General features: G+C 48.4%; 1 non-coding gene across 1 annotated transcript; it reads left to right on the top strand.

The window, feature by feature from the left end:
- The first annotated feature begins 20,350 nt into the window (after positions 1 to 20,350).
- LOC146813669 (U6 spliceosomal RNA) lies at positions 20,351 to 20,457 on the top strand. Its single transcript, XR_014964547.1, has one exon. It is a non-coding gene; the product is annotated as a U6 spliceosomal RNA (small nuclear RNA).
- Positions 20,458 to 20,681: the final 224 nt, after the last annotated feature.

Raw genomic sequence — 20,681 nt, 5'->3', positions numbered from 1 at the left:
CTCAGCATGCTGCTTGCCAAGGAATGCGCAGCGAGGCGTTGGAAGGCGTTCTGAGGGGATATCAGCCCCAAACAGCAGGTCTAGCAAAGCCTCTGAGCCTAAGGCAACAAACAGGCCAGTTGAAATACTTGTGGCGGGAGCCACCTGCGAGTATCCCAGGGGCAGAGGCCTGAAAAACTTTAAAATCATTCCGTTCACTAGGGACAGGAGAAACAGTAATCGCTCTGCGCAGCCGGTGAAGCCGAGTGGAGACTCACAGGACCCGGGTCAGTTTTGCGCACATGCGCGAGGTCAAAAGCAGAACGCGGATGTGTTCTCGCTGCAAGCGGTCAAACTGTTCCGAATCCCTGCCCCACACTGGCAAAGGCAACAGGGCAACATATGAGCCCCAGTGAGCCGAGCACGCTCTGTCGCCAGCACTCACAATTGAAGCGCCAAAGAAATCCACACGCCCCCAAAATACAATAAAGGAACATGTCCTCAGCTCAGCCGCTGGAGCAGCAAAGAGAGAGGAAGGACTACAGTCATATCAATATATATATAGGCAGAAATGAACTCTATGATTGGATGGGACATGGGGTTGTTGGGGCTCATGGGATATGTAGTTTAAAGTATTAAGCGTTTTGATTGGCTGCTGTTTATTTTGAAAGAGAAGCATAATTCGAAGCCTCCGGTGGTCCCTCTCACTACCCGCCTTGCCCACCAGCAGCGAGGCGTCTGTGCACCCTGCATTCCAGGGAAGGTCTGCCTTCCTGCACATAAACAATCAATAAAGGCGATTAGCTACTTCTATGCGTGCTGCATTCATTTTGCAGCACACACAGAAGTTGAAAATTATCATTATTAAATGATTGTTTATGTGCAGGAAGGGACACCTTCCTGCACAGGAACGATCATTAATGGCACTTAGCTCTTACAGCACACATAGAAAAAGCAAGCATAAGGAGAAATAAAAGGATTTCTCCTCATTGCCCAAATCTAACGCCTGCTCTTCAGTGCTGTTAGTTTTTGGCGCTGACTCAGATTTACGGATCCTTATAAACCTGGAGCAGCATCAAAAAACCACGGGTGTAGGAGTGGACCATCTACAGCAACACCCATTGCACGCCCCTTTCATGCAGATACCTGAAAGGGGACAATATTTACAAGGCGGAGTTAAGCCGCGAAAAGTGACTTAGCGCTACATTGTTAGTATGGAGCACGATATTGCACCGCTGGGAGGTCTCAAAAAGGGACATTCTGGTGGCACAATACCCTTGTAAATATGCCCCATAGAGCACCCAGAGTCAGCAAAGAAGCAGCTATACATTTGAAAATGGACTGATGATGAAAGGTTACAGGAAGTATTGGAACAGGCAGCCTGTACCACTTTCAGCCAGGCTTCCGCAAATGAAGCCCTCGGAGGGTTTGTCTGCCTCCTCCTTTTTTGTGAAACATGCTCTGTGCACAGTGCATTCCGTGCACTTAGCTTCAAGGAGAACACGCGCTTCGTTCTGTGCCAAAAGATGGTGGGCGTGAGTCTTCATGGTGCAAGAGAGGTGCTAATGTGTCACCTCCAGGCACTATGCTGAATGTACTTACGGGTGAGGTGCTTTATGGTATTCAGGGTTTTTGAGTCACGTGCCTTCCCTTTCCTCTATTGTTTAAGAACAGATTAGCGTTCAGTGGAACAAGGGGCAGCGCTGCGATGCCCTTTAGTAAGACATCATTTCCAACGCATGGTATTTAAGATGCTGTGGGTTGCAGAGTTGAAGGCCCCCAGTATTAATTTATTTATTTATGTGTTTTTATACAGCACATACTTTGCCCGATATGTTAGTGTGTTAGTCAAGCCAGCTCACAGTGCCACTATGAGCCCCTCTTACCAAGGAGCGAATAGTTTATGATGACTATCGAACAGGACAAACCCTGACTCCTCATGGATCACGGAAACGGTACAGTCGTTGTCGCTCAGTCACTCATGCTCACATACTCTCAGAGTGATATACAGAATAAACGATGGGGACTTTTTCAATAAGCATTTATTGAACCAGCTTCATTCTAATATAAAATATGTGTGGTGCAACAACCATTAGACAGAAACAGAGATATTAACACCAATAGAGTAAATAAAAGGTAGAATTCTACCAAAGCGCTAAGACAGTGAATAAATGCAGGCATATACATACATGACAGTAATAAGTGCATACAACTACGATGCATCCCTGACTAGATGTACCTAAGTGTACCTAGCATGTATGTATGTGCAGAGCCAAAAATTCCCCTGAGAAAGAGCCAACCCCATTACCTGAGGTGACATGAGAGAACGTGTTGGTCCCGAATTGGACACCCCACAGGAGATGTCAGATCACTGCGGGAGTATCTGCGTGAAGGGACTTCAGCGTCTTGTGTCAGCATGGAAGCTTCTCTTCTAGTTAGTACAGTAAAGAGGTGATGTTTATATACCCAAATGGTACCCTCGGGGGCTTTCCATAGACGTGTCACTGTACTGTGGGCATGTCCGCCAAGGATAACGATAGTGATGACTCTTATACATTGTTACTATGCAGCAGACGGAAATCCTGCTGTGATACTAAGAAGCATGCATAATAAATTAGGTTTGTTTTTCAGAGAAAGCCACACATTTATTTGTCACTTAACAAGGAGTTCAGCGCCAGAACCGTTATGCAGAGCAAGGTAGGACGAATGTAGGTAAAAGGTCATGCAACTACCTAGGCCTATATAGGGGTACATTGGGGCTCATAACACCCATTCCTCATATGACTAGAAAACAAAGTAACAAATGTTAACTTATGCCTATTTAAAATCATAAAAGACTGTGTTACAATATGAGTATGAAAACATCTAAACACATGGTATGTGTTAAAAAACAATGTAAAAAAGAAAGAAATCTCCATAAGTCCTCTAAATAGTCAATACACTGTTAAACCAACTGAGCACGCCGAAAGCCATAGTGCTCAGTGAAAGCAAGAGAGAAACATAAAACAAAAATGATGTTGTCAAATTCCAATTTGGGTTGTTTTGGAAAAAAGGCGGAATTGTTCCCAGCACACGGATGGCCAAAATGTTTATGTGTTCTGTGTGAGAGACGCAACATCACTGCTGCTTGCTTTCGCAGATGACGGTCCCTGTAATACCTCTTGGATCAGGTCAATGGAGCAAAGGTGATCTTCTCCGGTTCCCACAGCCGTTGCTGAGGAAGCACTTGTAGGGTGTGAGCCTGTGACAGAGCCGGTGTCCATTCTGACAGGAGCTGAAGGATCCTGTGGGGGCTCTAAGAATGCCGATATGAACATTGGAATAAGCTGAGGACACTGCAATATGTGGGCCTTTAATGGGTCCAGTAGTACATCCACGTTCAGTGGCGCGACCGATGGAAGTGTTAGACATATATCCAACATGCATTCATATCCGCAGAATAGGCAGCGGAGCACAGGCATGACGAAGTCACCCCAGACTGATCTGAACGATAGGAACCAATGCTCACTTAGTTCCCGAAGCTGAGGTTTGCCCAGATGGAGTGCCATGCGTTCACTGCATCATCGCACAGGGAGTCCCTTTTTCATCCCTTTGGAAACTGGGATGTCCATTGTGTAGCAGGAAAATAAAAACCAGGATACCCACAACAAGTAGTAGGACTAGTGGAAGCCCTCCAAAAACACTTCCCAATACGAAGTGTATCAAGGATGGAATAACTCGGAAGATCGTCTGAAAGGCGTTTAATAGTCCAGAACCTATGCTCTTATATCCCACTCATATTAGACATGTTAAAGATACACTGTACCATTTCCCCGAAATGGAGCGGGAAGTTAGTTCGGACTAGGGCCTTTATCTCAGCTAAAGACCTTGCAACCTGGAGATCAAAACTCTCTCAAGCTTAGGTAAAGGCCACCTCCTTCTGTAAAAGTATAGCTTTCAGTCTGCTCAGAGGATCAACCTGTATAAGGGAAACATTCACCGAAGGCCATAGGGGCGCCTCCCTGACTGGGTGGGTCGATATATGCAAAAACAACAATTGATGGACAGAATGCAGAACAGTGTCATACATTCACCCCAGTACAGAGATCAGGGCCTAAATCCATCGTTTTTTGCTCACCATGCCATTCCAGTTTTAACCCAGCCATTTGTAAAAATCAGTCTTGACCCTGTGCATCATGGGAGCAGTCCAGCCCGAACTGCAAAGCCAGGTCCTCCCTGGACTGGAAACAAGCATCCTGGAACCGGTTTCGGGAGGACCTAGCTTGACTGATTTGCATATGGCCAGGTCTAAACTGGGGTGGCATGGTGAGCAAAAGAATGATGGATTTAACCCAGATCTCTTGACTGGGGGTGAATGTTTTGACTTGTTCTGCATTCTGTCCATCAATTGTGTGGGGCCGATTCACAGAACTAACTTAAGACAAAATCCTAAACTTACTACTTTTGGTATTCACAGAAGTTAGGATTTTGTCTTAAGTTTGTCAGGACCCCAATGATGAAGCATGTAATTGGTGTATTTCAGAATCAATTTGTTTTCTGACACCTCCCATCCCCCTAGGTTAGGTTCTTTTACTTGACTAGTTCAGGTTGTTCTTTGATACGTTCCTGAGAGGCTACCAGCCATCTACCACCACCAGACAAGTTTCTGGACCCCTGTGTAGACAGCCCTCCTTTAGGAGAGTAGGATCTGCACTTATGTTGCACCCACTTTTTTTCTGATGTTAACACTGGTTTCTGGCTATAGTCTGGCTGGGTCCCTGCTAATCAGGGCCCTAGTCTCTCTGTTCTCTCTAAACAACTTGGAGTGCATATTAGATGCACTAGTGATTGGATACTGTGGTACCTTATGAGCCCCTAGTATATGGTACCTTAGGTGCCAAGGGCATAGGTAATTCACAGGCCTACCAGGGGCTGAAGCATGTATTATGCCACCCCTGGGAAGCAGACGAAATCTGACACCACAGGCCTGCTACTGCAGCCTGGGTGAGGTAGTGTTAGCACTCCTCACTGAGGTATAGGATCTCTATATCTCACCATACACACACATATAAACCTATCAGTCACCCCTAAGGCAGGCCCTATCAATCCTGAGGGCAGGGTGCTTGGTTTACAGGATGCAGGAACCTGTTTTTTAATTTATCCTTGAGTTATTTGATAGTAGGAACTATATATAATTCATTGCTTTTATAGTAAAATTTATCAAGTGACGGAAATGGGTTAATGAAAAACTTTACCTGGAGGATTTATCATTTTAGTTTGAAACTAATGTTTGTGTTGGAAATTGTACAGTATGTATTTGTTTTTTGTGGGATTGCAATGGTTTTTATTAACTGTGCAAATAAATTACTTACATAATTGGTTTACAAAGTGAGGGGGTGCCTCTGCATGAGAAGGGCCCCTCTGCAGCTGGCAGAGTCTATTCTCTGTGGCTGTTTGTGGATGCGGTTAAACCATATACTCTGAAGTGCATTATAACCTACCAGTAAATGCTAACTTTGGAATGACTGCATCAAAACATGTCGTGTTTGGTGTCAAACAACTTGGAATCGTACCCCCACACCAGTAACTGGTGTGGGAGTATGATCCCACCCTTCTAGAGGGGAAGACATGTACCTACTGTGGAAACACGGAAGAAATCTGAAAGACCCCTGGCATCAAAAAATGGATGCCACCAGCACAGACACTTGGCTGCCCTCCTGCTGCTGACTGCAGTGGAGGAGTCCCAACAATAGGCATCCTGTCACAGGGAAGTGTAACCACCTTCCAGACAGGATTTAGTGTATTGGGGCTGGGTGGGTGCACTCCTAGAGTGCTTTGAAGTCCTGCACTGGGGGAGCAGTAGACTCCTCTGTGCATATGCCAGCTCAAACCGGTTCAGGGGCTACCTGCCCCTGCTCTGGCATGAAACTGGACAAAGGGAAGTGGGTGTAACCACCCACTCCCCTGACCCTCCCATAGGAGTGGTCATCGAGCTAGTCCCTCGCTTTCCTTTATTATAAGATAGGGAAACCTTGCCATTGCAAATCAGATATCCCTGGACGATGCTCTACAAGAAGAATCCTGGCCCTTCGATGTTCCACTACCTTTGGAAGACTGAAGAATCTCCCTTGGAGTCAAGAAGTGACTCCCCTGCTTGGCAGGCACCAAAAACTTGAATCAACGGTCACAAACTTTCCCGCTCCCGCTGGAGTCCGAAGTCCCTGCAGCCCCAGAAGTGGATTTCCTGACTTCTCAACAGTCATTGTGAGTCCCCAGCAAAGCTGAGGCAAGTGGACCCCACGAGTGACAAGGAACAGCAATACCCGGGTACCGTGCACTATTGTCGAGCGCAACCACTTCACGCAGTTCTACGAACTTGTGTATTGGACCACATGTGGTCCAAGCCTCCAGCAGGATTTCCTTATAAAATCAGAGGCCTACCTCGTCCCGAGTGACCGTGGGCTCCTGTGAAGCGAATCCTCATGAGGCGTCTTCGTGATCCCTTGCCAGCTGGCTTGTGGGTCCCCTGAAGACTTTTTCATCAAACCAAAGGGCTCCCCTGGTTGCTCCAGGCCTGCCCTGACTTACCTTCGCTGGGTGAGTCCCTCAGACCTTGCTGGCCTGCACCGCTGACTTTCTTCACTTTCCACGAGACTTGCTGTTGCCAAGGCTTGTTGGCTCCAATCCGGTTGCCGACACCTCAGTAAGCTGCAGACTTTGTGGGACAATCCAAATGCAGCTCCTGGTTGTCACCAACACCTTCTGGACCTCGTGGCTGAAGAGTCAAAACACCCTTGATCACCTGAAATCACCCAACTTCCTTGGGCATCCATCTTCCTGGCCCCGGGCCACTGGCAAGTGACCGTGAACACATTCCCTTCTGCTTTCAGGTATTCTTCATCCTGAATCCAGCCTTGGATTCCACCGGACACTTCTCCAGTCTTCACCAAAGACACCTATGCACCCGGCTTCCCTGGGTAATGTAACTCGTGCGCTCCAGTGCTCCTGTGGGTGTTGGCCCTCGAACTACTTACCTTGTAAGTGGCTTGCTTGTAGACTCTCTAGAAGTACCCTAAAACTTTAAAAATCCAACCGCGACTTGCTCCATTGAAATCAATAGGGAACCCGCGGCTGTGTTCTTACACTACATGCATCTCCCGTGGGTCCTTTACTTACGTGCCCTGGGTGAATTAGTGAGGCCCCAGTGATTCTACAGGCCCTAGGCCTTGTCCCCTTGCAAGTCGACATTCATAAACCTCGTTTTTAGTACATGGTCTGGTACGCCCCTAGGGCCTCAGCCATATCTGTGCTTAACTTATTGTGAAACGTTGATATTTGCATATGTTCCTTACTTCTAATCTCATAAAGAGATTAGTAGAGTGTGTCTAGTAATAAATACATATATATTTTATATATATACCTGTGTGGTGTCCTTTCATTTGGTAATTCAAGAGATTATAAGGTAAAACAAGATGCTTTACATTCTTCTGAGACTTAGCCTGAAGGCTGATCTTCACAGCTACCACTAGGATAGCTTTCTTTAAAAGGTTGTCTTAAACCTATCTACCATAAGAGTCGAATTGGACTGGTGCAAGGTGGCCACTAAAACTAGTGACCAGCATATGCCAGGCCAACTTCTCACATAGGTGGGCAGCGTGTGGGATTCCAGCTGGCCATCGTTTTACTGGAAAATCTCTATTTGAATTACTAACTGAAAACCACTAAAGGTACTCAAGGTACATATAAAGTCAAGCTTAGTATCAATAAGTTCTACTGAACTTAGAGCTGTGAGTGAAGGGATAGCACACCCTTGCTACAGCTCAAGCTAGGATCAGTAGGCCACAAACTAGTGTAGGTAGTACAACACTACACAACACTAGAATGCCCCCAAGGGATGGAGCCAGTGGGTCCACCCAGCCTCAGTATAAGGACATGACCTTCTTTGACTTGAAGGACATGTGTGTTGCAAGATACCTGAAGCTAGGACAGAGTCCCTCCACAAAAGGCCTGACAGATCTGCTGACAGCAGATGATCCGAGGTTGGCTCTAGGAGCTAACAGATCTGAATCAGGGAGTGGGTCAATTACAGTGTCTGGGTCAGATGATGAAAATCAAGATGACCAGGACTTTGTGGTTGAAGGGCCAGACCCACATGGGTCTGAACAGGGCAGAGGAATTCTCCCTAAGAGATCTGACAGAGTGGAGGAGAGGCCTAGGTCCCTTTCTAGGGACTCTGACCCCTCATATCACTCTGGCAGAGAATCTGTCCATCAGAGGAGCTCATACTTTAATAAAAGAGCGACCTCCACTGAAAGAATGTACAAACTGCTGCAGTATGAGGAAGCAAGGTTTGCCCTTAAGGCCAAGCAATTGGCATTAGATAAAGAAGCCTTTGAGCTCCAGAGAGCTTCTAGAAAAGAGGGGTTATAACCCCCTGGTGGCAGGAACAGTGTCCCTAGAGTCAGAGATTATATTCCAGACCAAAGGAACCTGTCCAAGGTTGTTCCTCCTTACCAGAGTGGGGATGATCTCCACAAGTGGATAACTGCTATGGAGAAGGCCTGTAGAGTACAACAGGTAACCCAGAAACAGTGGGCAGCAATCTTGTGGCTCTCCTTTTCAGATAAAGGTAGAGACAAGCTCCTCACTGTTAGAGAAGAGGATGCTGATGATTATGAAGTCCTGAAAAGTGCATTAATAGATGGGTTTGGCTTAACCACTGGGCAGTACAGGTTGAAGTTCAGAGACACCCAGAAAGCACAGAATCAGGACTGGACAGACTTTGTAGATTGTGCAACCGAGGCTCTGGAGGGTTGGCTGGTTGGTAGTAGAGTTACTGATTTTAAGAGATTGTATAATCTTATGATGAGAGAACAGATCGTTAATAATTGCCAAAACCAGTTGTTGCATCAATACCTGGCGGACTCTGATCTGACCTCTCCCCAAGAATTCGGAAAGAAGGCAGACAAATGGGTCAGAACCAGGGTGAGGCAGAAAACCCAGAACCAAGGGGGTGACACTAAGAAGCAGGATCCTAAAGGCTCTGAGAAAGGTGGGGATAAGTCAAAAGACCAGAAGTCTTCACAAGGGCCCCAAAAATCTGCATCTGGTGGGGATTCACAGTCTAGAAAGGGAAAAGGCCAAAAGAAGCCCTGGTGCAAATTCTGTAAACAGAAAGGGCACTGGTCTTCTGATTGTAACAAGTCCAAAGACCAAACCACCACCACTCCTGCCCCTAAGGCAACTGTTCCCCCTTGTGCAGCGACTGGTGGAGGTGGTAATCAGAATAAGGGTGTAGTAGGGTTGATCCTGGGTTCTGAAGTGGACTCTGGCCTAGTCAGAGTACCCACTCAGGCATTGCTGAATTGTGATGGAGACATTGATATGCCATTCCTAGTGAGCCCCAGTAATCTGGGCAAATACAACAAGCATTTGCAATGCAAAAGGTCTAGCATTTGCGAGAGTTTAAGCTGTTGGCATTGTGAATGACAATGCCTTTTATTTGTTTCGATAATTAATACATAAATAAAAGGCATCGTCATTTACAATGCCAATAGCTCAAACTATTGTAAATGCAAGCCCTATTTCATTTCAAAGAAGTGGCCGCTATTGTCCCGGGCTGCTTGGAAAGTGAAAGCGCACATGGGGCACTGAATGTTGCAGGAAAGCATGTTGTGTCTGCAGTAGGAGAAATTCTTTCAAGAAAATAGTGCTTACAGACTAAATAAGACATACTGTGTAACATCAGATGTAAAAGGGCCAGTCCTCATGGAAGGTTACAAATGAAGACAAGGCGGGACTAACAAGCCTATTAACGAATCAGAAGCCAGAATTTACAAAGCCAATGAAAAATATGTGCGGAAAGTAGGCGGGGATTCAAGTCCATACTCGAACACAGCATGCCTCGCAGAGCAGTGCATGCGCTGCCCATGCTCGCCTTAAAAAGGCTTGTGGCCCCGAGACTGATTTAGCTGGCAACAACCATCAGTGGACACTAACCCTTTCGTAAGCTTTGAGTACACCCCCTAGAAACAGACAGGCTTCCCAGAAAAGCCATTTAGTAACACCAGCATACTCACAAATTGTAGAGTCCACTGAAAAAAATGCAGGGCAGGTCAGAGAAAGTTGAAAAACCTATGTATCAAACAGTGCTCTCAAGTTTCTTAAGACAGTGCATGAATAGTCCAAGTTTTAGCATTGCTTTCTGGGGCTTGTAGTCCAGTTTAGCCCATTATAGAATAACTACAAGTTCCAGAATGCAAAGCAAAAACCTAGCCTAAATGATCTACTCATCGACGGACATAGAAATCTTGGGGGCTCCGGTAAAATGAGTTTAAATGTGCAGTGTCTTAGCTGCCCATAGTAAAGAAGACGATCTTGGCGCTCAAAACTTAACTGGACAAAATCAAGACCTGCAAAAAGGGGGTTCTGGGTCGGAAATAGGGCTCCCGTGCATGCCACAAGAACAATTTGTTTCCAACCTTTAGTTTTCCATTACCACACAAGTGTATTCTGGGTCTTGTAGTTGTGGTTTAGTAGTTCAATTGGACACATTGAAAGACCACACGTGAGAACAATGATATGCAAAAGGAAAGTCCAGGACTAGAATATATGGTTTTTATGACATGGAGTCATATGGTAACTTAAGTCACAAAGAACGAAAAAAACGAGCAACACAGGGGTTAATGTCTTGTATACCTGAACTAGTTGGAATCAATATTATAGGTTACAGAAAAAAAACATCCAGAGATACATAAAAATGACCATGGATCCTAATGCAAGCAAGAAAAATGCCTCCGGCCTCCAGCATACAACATACCATGCTGAATTTTACAAGACAGCCATATGGTGTGAGCCCCTTGCATCTTCTGGGCCCATTGTATTGCACCTGCTGAGCTGTTGATAGCTGCACACCGATAGTGTTTCATATGTTATGCCTGCGTTTGTTTAAAGGCTAAATTAAAAAAATTACTGCCGAGGAATAAAAAAAAGGACACGACTCGTTTGTTGGAAAGTGTAGCTATTTAAAATATAAAACAGCGTATAGGCAGAATACATCTCCTATAAACCCGGCGTGGTTTAAAAGAGCAGCCCTCTCACGGGTTAACAGCGCGCGAGCTGCCTCGAACTGATGATGAAATGCCAGAGCTATTTTAACCCTCCTCTGCAGGAATATGCTTCGGGGGAGAGGGGCAGGGGGAGCGTCTGGGCTGTGCCGACTGAAAACCTTTGCCAGATTTTTTAGAAACAATTTGCATCGGGAATTCTTTTCAAAATATCCTCATAGTGTTAAAGTGTGCTTAGAATCGTGTAACGCTAGTGTAGTTTCAGCGTTTTAATACTACTAATGCGAGAAACTGTCAAAACGATGTTCGTAATTTCTCCGTCTCACGTAAACATGGGTTTGAGGACTGACTTGGCTCTAAATTGCAACATTACGCGGCGTTTCGTTACCTTCCGGTAGATTCGAGGTGCTTAGGGCAGTATTGTAACAACTTTAAACGATTCTTTTAGTCACCAGTCACTGCCGTGTAAACAGTGTAACATTAAACAAGTAGGACAAGCCCGGCGGAGCGTGGCGCGCGCGCTTGGCGGGGGCGGGGGAGCACATTCCATGCGGGGGAGCGGACCCTTTGAAGTGCGATGCCAAACGGATTGCATGGCGGCACGATGCGCGTGATTGTGCGCGTGCTCGCCATGCAATCCGCTTTTCGGAGCACTTTTAAATGCCCCTTACTATAGTCTCGGTTTGCGATCGCTTACGTGATAGCAAGGCGAGACCTAAAAAAGCAGCCTGTAATAAATGGCAAACAGGCTTTGGCATTCAGGGACACAGGTGCTAGTGTCACCATGGTGGCAGAGGATCTTGTGGACCCTGGGCAGATCATCCTGGGTGAAATGTACCAGGTTACCAATGCAAGCAATGTCAGGACCAACCATAGTCTGGCAGTTGTGAATTTCTCCTGGGGAGGGGTAACTGGCCTCAAGAAGGTAGTAGTCAGTGCCGACCTCCCTGTCGAATGTCTATTGGGCAATGATCTAGAGACTTCAGCCTGGTCTGAAGTAGAGTTATGGACTCATGCTGAGATGTTGGGCATACCTGCAGAGGAATTTGCTGTGACCAGGTCACAAGTCAAAATGCATCAAACTGAACCAGCTCTGGATCCTGAAAGTATGGACCAGATGCTACCCAAGAGGAGGAGCAGTAGGGTTAAGGCAGTGCCTTCCCCTCTGTCTCAGATCTCAGATTCTCCTCCTGAGGGAGGAGAAGCAGATCCTGAAGAAGGAACTGCCCCAAAGGGACTTGAGCCTGATCAGGTTGAGTTCTTGGGGGCAGGGGGACCTTCCAGGGAAGATCTGAGTAAGGAGCAACAGTGCTGCCCCCTCTCTTGAACCCCTCAGACAGCAGGCTGCTGCTGAGGCTGCTGGGAGTGCTAGTGGATCCCATAAAGTTTATTGGGATGAGGGACTCCTATATTCTGAGGTTAGAGATCCTACCCCTGGAGCCACCAGGAGGTTGGTAATACCTCAGAAGTTTAGGGGGTTCCTCTTGACCCTAGCACATGACATCCTTTTAGCAGGACACTTGGGCCAAAACAAGACCTGGGACAGGCTTGTTCCACATTTTCATTGGCCACACATGTTAGAGGACACCAAGGAGTTTTGTCGCTCCTGTGTCACTTGCCAAGCCAGTGGCAAGTCAGGTGGCACAACAAAGGCCCCCCTGATACCACTACCTGTGGTGGGGGTACCCTTTGAAAGGGTAGGGATTGACATTGTTGGTCCCCTTGACCCTCCAACAGCATCTGGTCACAGGTTTATCCTGGTGGTAGTGGATCATGCCACCAGGTACCCAGAAGCAATTCCCCTCAGGACCATCACAGCCCCTGTGGTGGCAAGAGCCCTCATTGGAGTTTTCTCCAGAGTGGGTTTCCCTAAGGAGGTTATATCTGACAGAGGAACCAACTTCATGTCAGGGTATCTAAAAGCAATGTGGAAGATGTGTGGTGTAAATTACAAGTTCACTACTCCCTATCACTCACAATGCAATGGGTTAGTTGAAAGGTTCAACAAAACCCTAAAGGGAATTATTAAAGGCCTCCCAGAAAAGCTTAGGCGAAAATGGGACCTTTTACTTCCCTGCCTTCTGTTTGCATACAGAGAGGTCCCACAGAAGGGGGTTGGCTACAGCCCTTTTGAACTTCTGTTTGGGCATCCTGTAAGATGTCCATTATGTTTGGTGAAGGAGGGCTGGGAGTTACCTCTCAAACCTCCCAAACAGGATGTGATGGACTATGTACTTGGTCTCCACTCCAGGATGGCTGAATACATGAAAAAGGCAACTAAAAACCTGGAGGCAAGCCAAGAACTATAAAAAACTTGGCATGACCAAAAGGCTGTGCTGACTGTATACCAGCCAGGACAGAAAGTGTGGGTGTTGGAGCCTGTGGCCCCAGCAGCTCTCCAAGACAAGTGGAGTGGCCCCCATACAATTGTTGAGCAAAAGGGAGAAGTCACCTACTTGTTAAATCTTGGAACTCCCAGGAGCCCCCTTAGGGTGCTCCATGTCAACAGATTGAAACCATATGTTGACAGGGCTGACATGGGCTTGCTCATGGCAACTGATGAGGAACAGGAGGAGAAGAGTGACCCTCTCCCTTACCTGCTCTCACAGAACCCTGATGATGGGTCAGTAGATGGCGCTTTTGGCAAGCAGCCTCACTGACCAACAGCAAACTGAATGCAGACAAGTTCTGCAGCAGTTCAGACATATGTTTAGCCTTACCCCTAGTCAGACTTCCTGGTGCACCCATGAGGTGGACACTGGAGACAGTCTACCTGTCAAGAGTAAAATCTACAGGCAACCTGACCATGTCAGGGACTGCATCAGGACTGAGGTCCAGAAAATGTTGGAACTAGGTGTAATTGAGCCTTCAGATAGCCCTTGGGCTAGTCCAGTAGTCCTTGTGCCTAAACCTCATACCCAGGGTGGTAAGAAAGAGATGAGGTTTTGTGTTGACTAGAGGCCTCAATGCAGTCACCAGGACTGATGCCTATCCAATTCCCAGGGCAGATGAGCTCATTGATACTTTGGCCTCAGCCAAATATCTGAGTACATTTGACCTAACAGCTGGCTACTGGCAAATCAAGTTAGCTGATGATGCCAAGGCCAAAACAGCATTTTCAACCCCTGGTGGGCACTATCACTTTGTGGTGATGCCCTTTGGTTTGAAGAATGCACCTGCCACTTTTCAGAGGTTGGTGAACAAAGTTCTGGCAGGTATGGAAACTTATTGCTCAGCTTATCTAGATGATATTGCTGTCTTTAGTTCCACCTGGCAGGATTACCTGGTCCACCTCAGAAATGTTTTGGAGGCCCTGCAAAAAGCAGGCCTCACTATCAAGGCCACTAAGTGCCAGATAGGGCAGAATCAGGTTTTGTACCTGGGCCACCTTGTAGGTGGAGGCCAGGTTCAACCATTGCAGAGCAAAATCCAGACCATAATGGAATGGGTAGCTCCAACCACCCAGACACGGGTGAGAGCCTTTTGAGGCCTGACTGGGTACTATAGGAGGTTTGTTAAGGGATATGGATCTATAGTGACCCCCTTAAATGATCTTACCTCAAAGAAAATGCCAAAAAAGGTGCAGTGGAAAGCTAGCTGTCAAAAGGCATTTGAAAACCTAAAGCAGGCCATGTGCACTGCCCCCATCTTACAGAGTCCAGACTACACCAACAAGTTCATTGTCCAAACAGAAGCTTCTGAGCTGGGTGTGGGAGCTGTACTGTCTCAACTGAATGATGAAGGTCAAGACCAGCCAGTAGTTTTTATAAGCAGAAGGCTGACCCCTAGAGAGAAACGTTGGTCAGCTATAGAGAGGGAGGCCTTTGCTGTGGTGTGGGCCCTGAAGAAGCTGAGGCCATACTTGTTTGGCACTCACTTCATAGTTCAGACTGACCACAAGCCCCTCCTATGGCTCAAACAGATGAAAGGTCAAAATCCTAAACTGCTAAGGTGGTCCATTTCCCTACAGGGGATGGACTATACTGTGGAACATAGACCTGGGACCCAGCATGCCAATGCAGATGGACTCTCAAGGTATTTCCACTTAGAACATGAAGACTCAACTGGTCAAGGTTAGTTTAATGTCCCTGCGTTTGGGGGGGGGGGTTGTGTAGGAGAGTAGGATCTGCACTTATGTTGCCCCCACTTTTTTCTGATGTATACACTGGTTTCTGGCTATAGTCTGGCTGGGTCCCTGCTAATCAGGGCCCCAGTCTCTCTGTTCTCTCTAACCACCTTGGAGTGAATATTAGATGCACTAGTGATTGGATACTGTGGTACCTTATGAGCCCCTAGTATATGGTACCTTAGGTACCAAGGGCATAGGTACTTCACAGGACTACCAGGGGCTGAAGCATGTATTATGCCACCCCTGGGAAGCAGACTAAATCTGACACCACAGGCCTGCTACTGCAGCCTGGGTGAGGTAGTGTTAGCACTCCTCACTGAGGTATAGGTTCCTTATATCTCACCCTACACACACATATACACCTATCAGTCACCCCGAAGGCAGGCCCTATCAATCCTGAGGGCAGGGTGCTTGGTTTACAATGTGAGGGGGTGCCTCTGCATGAGCAGGGCCCCTCTGCAGCTGGCAGAGTGTATTCTCTGTGGCTGTTTGTGGATGCGGTTAAACCATATACTCTGAAGTGCATTATAACCTATCGTTAATGCTAACTTTGGAATGACTGCATCAAAACATGTCGTGTTTGGTGTCAAACAACTTGGAATCATACCCCTACACCAGTAACTGGTGTGGAGGTATGATCCCACCCTTCTAGAGGGGAAGACATGTACCTACTGTGGAAACACGGTAGAAATCTGAAAGAGCCCTGGCATCACAAAATGGATGCCACCAGCACAGACACTGGGCTGCCCTCCTGCTGCTGACTGAAACTCGCAGTGGAGGTGGCCCAACAATAGGCATCCTGTCACAGGGAGGTGTAACCACCTTCCAGACAGGATTTAGTGTATTGGGGCTGGGTGGGTGCACTCCTAGAGTGCTTTGAAGTCCTGCACTGGGGGAGCAGTAGGCTCCTCTGTGCATATGCCAGCTCAAACCGGTTCAGGGGCTACCTGCACCTGCTCTGGTGCGAAACTGGACAAAGGGAAGTGGGTGTAACCACCCACTCCCCTGACCCTCCCATAGGAGTGGTCATCGAGCTAGTCCCTCCCTTTCCTTTAGTATAAGATAGGGAAACCTTGCCATTGCAAATCAGATATCCCTGGATGACGCTCTACAAGAAGAATCCTGGCCCTTCGATGTTCCACTACCTTTGGAAGACTGAAGAATCTCCCTTGGAGTCAAGGAGTGACTCCCCTGCTTGGCAGGCACCAAAAACTTGAATCAACAGTCGCAAACTTTCCCGCTCCCGCTGTAGTCCGAAGTCCCTGCAGCCCCAGAAGTGGATTTCCTGACTTCTTGACGACCATTGTGAGTCCCCAGCAAAGCTGAGGCCAGTGGACCCCATGAGTGATGAGGAGCAGCAATACCCGGGTACCGTGCACTATTGTCAAGTGCAACCCCTTCACCATGTTCTACGAACTTGTGCATTGGATCACGTGTGGTCCAAGCCTCCAGCAGGATTTTCCTTGAAAATCAGAGGCCTACCTTGTCCCAAGTGACCGTGGGCTCCTGTGAAGCGAATCCTTATGAGGCGTCTTTGCGATCCCTTGCCGGCTGGCTTGTGGGTCTCCTGAAGACTTTCTCATCAAACCAAAGGGCTCCCCTGGTTTATCCAGACCTGCCCTGACTTACCCTCGCTGGGTGAGTCCCTCAGACCTTACTGGTCTGCACGGCTGACTTTCTTCACTTTCCACAAGACTTGTTGTTGCCAAGGCTTGTTGGCTCCAATCTGGTTGCCGACACCTCAGTGAGCTGCAAACTTTGTGGGACACCCCGAATCCAGCTCCTGGTCATCGTCGACGCCTCCTGGACCTCGTGGCTGAAGAGTCAAAACACCCTTGATCACCTGAAATCACCGGACTTCCTTGGGCATTCATCTTCCTGGCCACGGGTCACTGGCAAGTGACTGTGAACACTGCCCCTTCTGCTTTCAGGTCTTCTTCATCCTGAATCCAGCCTTGGGTTCCACCGGACACTTCTCCAGTCATCACAAGCAGCAAAACTTCTTCGGCTTCCATTGAAAACAACGACGCGACGCCAAAAGACACCTTTGCACCCGGCTTCCCTGGGTGAGGTAACTCGTGCACTCTGGTGCTCCTGTGGGTGTTGGCCCTCGAACTACTTACCTTGTAAGTGGCTTGCTTGAAGACTCTCTAGAAGTACCCTAAAACTTTAAAAATCCAACCGTGACTTGGTCCATTGAAATCAATAGGGAACCCGCGGCTGTGTTCTCACACTGCACCCGTCTCCCGTGGGTCCTTTACTTACCTGCATTGGGTGGATTAGTGAGGCCCCAGCGATTCTACAGGACCTAGGCCTTGTCCCCTTGCAAGTAGACATTCCTAAACCTCTTTTTTAGTATATGGTCTGGTACGCCCCTAGGGCCCCAGCCATATTTGTGCTTAACTTATTGTGAAACGTTGATATTTCCTACGTGGCAGCCATGTTGGGTGTGGCGCTTCTATATAAGGCCACACCCAGTTTCCAGAATTTGCTTGGCCTTCCTCCCTTTCCCACGGAAGGTTCTGTCTTTGTGCTACTCACCTGGAAATCGGCGCAGCAGGCTTCTTGATGTCCAATTTTACTAGAGAAGATCTTCACGGCTTACGGGAGACTTCTTGAATTTTCCTGAAAGATAAAGAAAGAGAAAGCTAAGTTTACTTCTTTCATTCTAAGGCGCCCATTGCAAGACAGTGTAATGTAACTAACGCGAGGGATTGAAAAGAGACTATTTTTGGACACACTTTTTCTTTGTTAAGGAAAAGTTTGAGTTGTCTATAGATGCAGCATCGACTGCTTAAAGGACAGTAAAAATCGGTTTTTGAGAATTGCGCAAAGAAGAATGTTATTTGTTTTGTGTTTCATTTTGTTTTTACTTTCTAGTTTAGTGGAGAAGAAGTGATGACACATATTTGGGGAATCTACATTACCTCCTCGTCCCTCCCTCGCTTCCATTCCTTACGCATTGAGGCATCCCTGCCTCACCAGACACCCATACCACGTAATTTATCACGCGGGGACTATAAGTAGCCCCCACCCCCCTCAAACCTCCTGTTTTCTTCTTGTCTCACCTGTTGAGACGCGCGTACCACGCGCTGGGCGTTTGCGGTGCTGCGGTCTTCTGAAGTTCTTTGTAATTGGATTCTTCGTGGGGGGTCTTCTCCCTCGTTGTTCTCTGCCTGCGGGGTCTGGCGGTGCTGGCCTAGGCAGCGCGATGCCTTCCCTCGCCGTGTCTGGAGTAGCGTGCGCTCTTGGTGGTGGAGCGGGCGGGTCCGGCTGACGGAGTTCCGGGTTGGAGGCCGGAAGGGGAAACGGCAGAAGTGGGGACGGCAGGGATCCTCGGCTGGCTGTTTCTGCTCCTGCTTACAGTAAGGGTCTCTTGTGAGGCCGTTTTTTATCCTTTGTTGTGGGTTTGCTGCTTGGTTTATATTTTTTATTCCGCTTTGCCTCCTTTCCTGTGGCGGGACGTCTGTGCCACAGAACCGGCGTCTAGGAGGCATTGATGGCTTCGGAGGGCCAGGTTGACGTCTATCCCCGACTTTGGGACGCCCGTGTCAATGTCGTAATTATGCCCGCATGCTTTACAAAGTTTGGATCATCTCTCTACTGTGCTTCTGGTGGTAGTTTCGTTCTGGCGAAAAGTCTCCTGAGGTGCTGGACATGTTTGAGGCTGCTGTGGCTCGCGCTCTGAGAGCCTGGGTCCCTGCTAAGCGCGAGTCTTCTCATTCTGCGGTGGGTCCGGTGGACTCGCCCTCTTCTCCTTCGGGTGCTGCCGGGCCTTCTACCTCTTCCGGGCAGTTTGTTCGTCAGGTGGAGGTTCCTGCGATTTACTGACTCTTTAGGGAATGCTTGGGGTTTTCGCCTTTCTCTGTTCCTGAGGGGTCGAAGTCATATTTATGCTGTGTGTTAGGCCCCCTGTGCTCGCTATGCCCTTTCATGGACGCGTGGTCAGGGGGGTTCCGGCAGTGCTGGGCTCCCTAGTGGAGGGGGAGGTTTCTCTTCCTCACTCTGTCTTGGCTGGTATTTGTTCGTCTTTTACGACACAGTCGTTGGTGTCTGTCTTTGGGTGTCTGCCACGGCTATTCGAGGGGTGATGGACTGCTCCGGCTTGCTTGTCCACATGGTACAGCGGGCCATACTCCTGGCTGTCATCTCTTCGGATGAGCTTTGTTCTTCTGCCGTGGCTTCTGGTTCCTTAGTCTTGGCTCCCTGTGGATGCGTGACTAGAAGGCGGATTCTTCAGAGGTTTCCTCTCTCCTTGAGATCCCCTTTGTTGGCTTGATGCTTTTTGGTGTGCAGTTGGACTGTTGGATCACGGATGCCTTCGAGAGCCGTGATCTTGCTCTGCCTTGCAGGGGTGAGTCGTCGGCTTCTCTCTCTCGCCGCTTCTGGATTCCGACTCTTGTCTCTGCTCTTCCGGTCTTCCCAGTGGTCCTCCAATCCTTTTCAGGCCGTTGGCGTACGTTCCTGCCCAAAAAGGCATCTGCCGTGGCAAGTCCCAAGGGTCTGTCGGATGCCTTCATGTGGACGTTCTGACAACGGCGGCAAGGCGGCCTCTTGGCCTGTGGGCGTGTGGCTGTTGTTTTTCCTAGATGCTTGGTGGCTGGTTGTGTGGGGGGCCACTGGGCATTGGATATTGTCGTGAGAGGTTGTCCTATCGACTTTGTCGCTGTTCCACCCGGTTGGGGCTCCATCCATGCACCGGTCCCTGGGTCCCCGGCGACATTTTGTTTCTGGTCCAGAAGTTGTCGGGGGGGTTCCAGCCGGTTCTGGTCCTCGAGAGGGTGAATGGTTGGGTTCAGACTGTTCACTTCGAGATTGTGACTTCGCGGTCCATCCTTACATTAGTGGGGGTCCTGGACTTCGTGGCGTATGTCGATCTGCAGGGCACCTATCCTCCTGTTCTAGTGACTCGGGTGCATCAGGAGTTTTTGCGATTGGCGACCCCCTCTTCCGGTTTGCGGTTGTGCCATTGGGGCTGAAGTCCGCTCCCCATGTCTTCACCTTGCTGCTGGCTCCGGTGGTGGCCTTGGTCCACGCCCGGGAGTTGTTTCTCCCTCCTTGTCCGGACGGTTGGTTAGGTCATGCTCCCTCTTTCCAATTGGCTCTCAGTCACACAGGGGTGGTTCTGGCCGTTTTGAGGGAGCACAGCTTTCTTATCTGTGTGGGGAAGTCGTTCCTTGTTCCATCCCAAGATTGTGTGCTCGCTTCGGCGGAACATATACTAAAATTGGAACGATGCAGAGAAGATTAGCATGGCCCCTGCGCAAGGATGACACGCATATTCGTAAAGCGTTCCATATTTAAACTTCGTTGGGGCTCGGTTTCGGACAGTTTGGGGGTGGTCACTCTGCCCGAGGCTCGGGTGGGCAAGTTTCTTTCTCGCATCCTGTCTCTTCTGTCCGGTCCGGTTCAGGTGGCGGCTCGTTGGCTCTGGGTGCAGGGGGGCATGGCAGTCACGGTCTATCTGGTTCCATGGACCCAGTTTCATTTGCGCACACTGATGGCTCATGTTCTGGCGCATCGGTCTC

This window comes from Triturus cristatus, chromosome 6 (genome assembly GCF_964204655.1).
Source record: "Triturus cristatus chromosome 6, aTriCri1.1, whole genome shotgun sequence".
NCBI classification, from domain to species: domain Eukaryota; kingdom Metazoa; phylum Chordata; class Amphibia; order Caudata; family Salamandridae; genus Triturus; species Triturus cristatus.
Note: the sequence above shows the minus strand (reverse complement) of the source record. Positions and strands in the feature narration are given on the sequence as shown.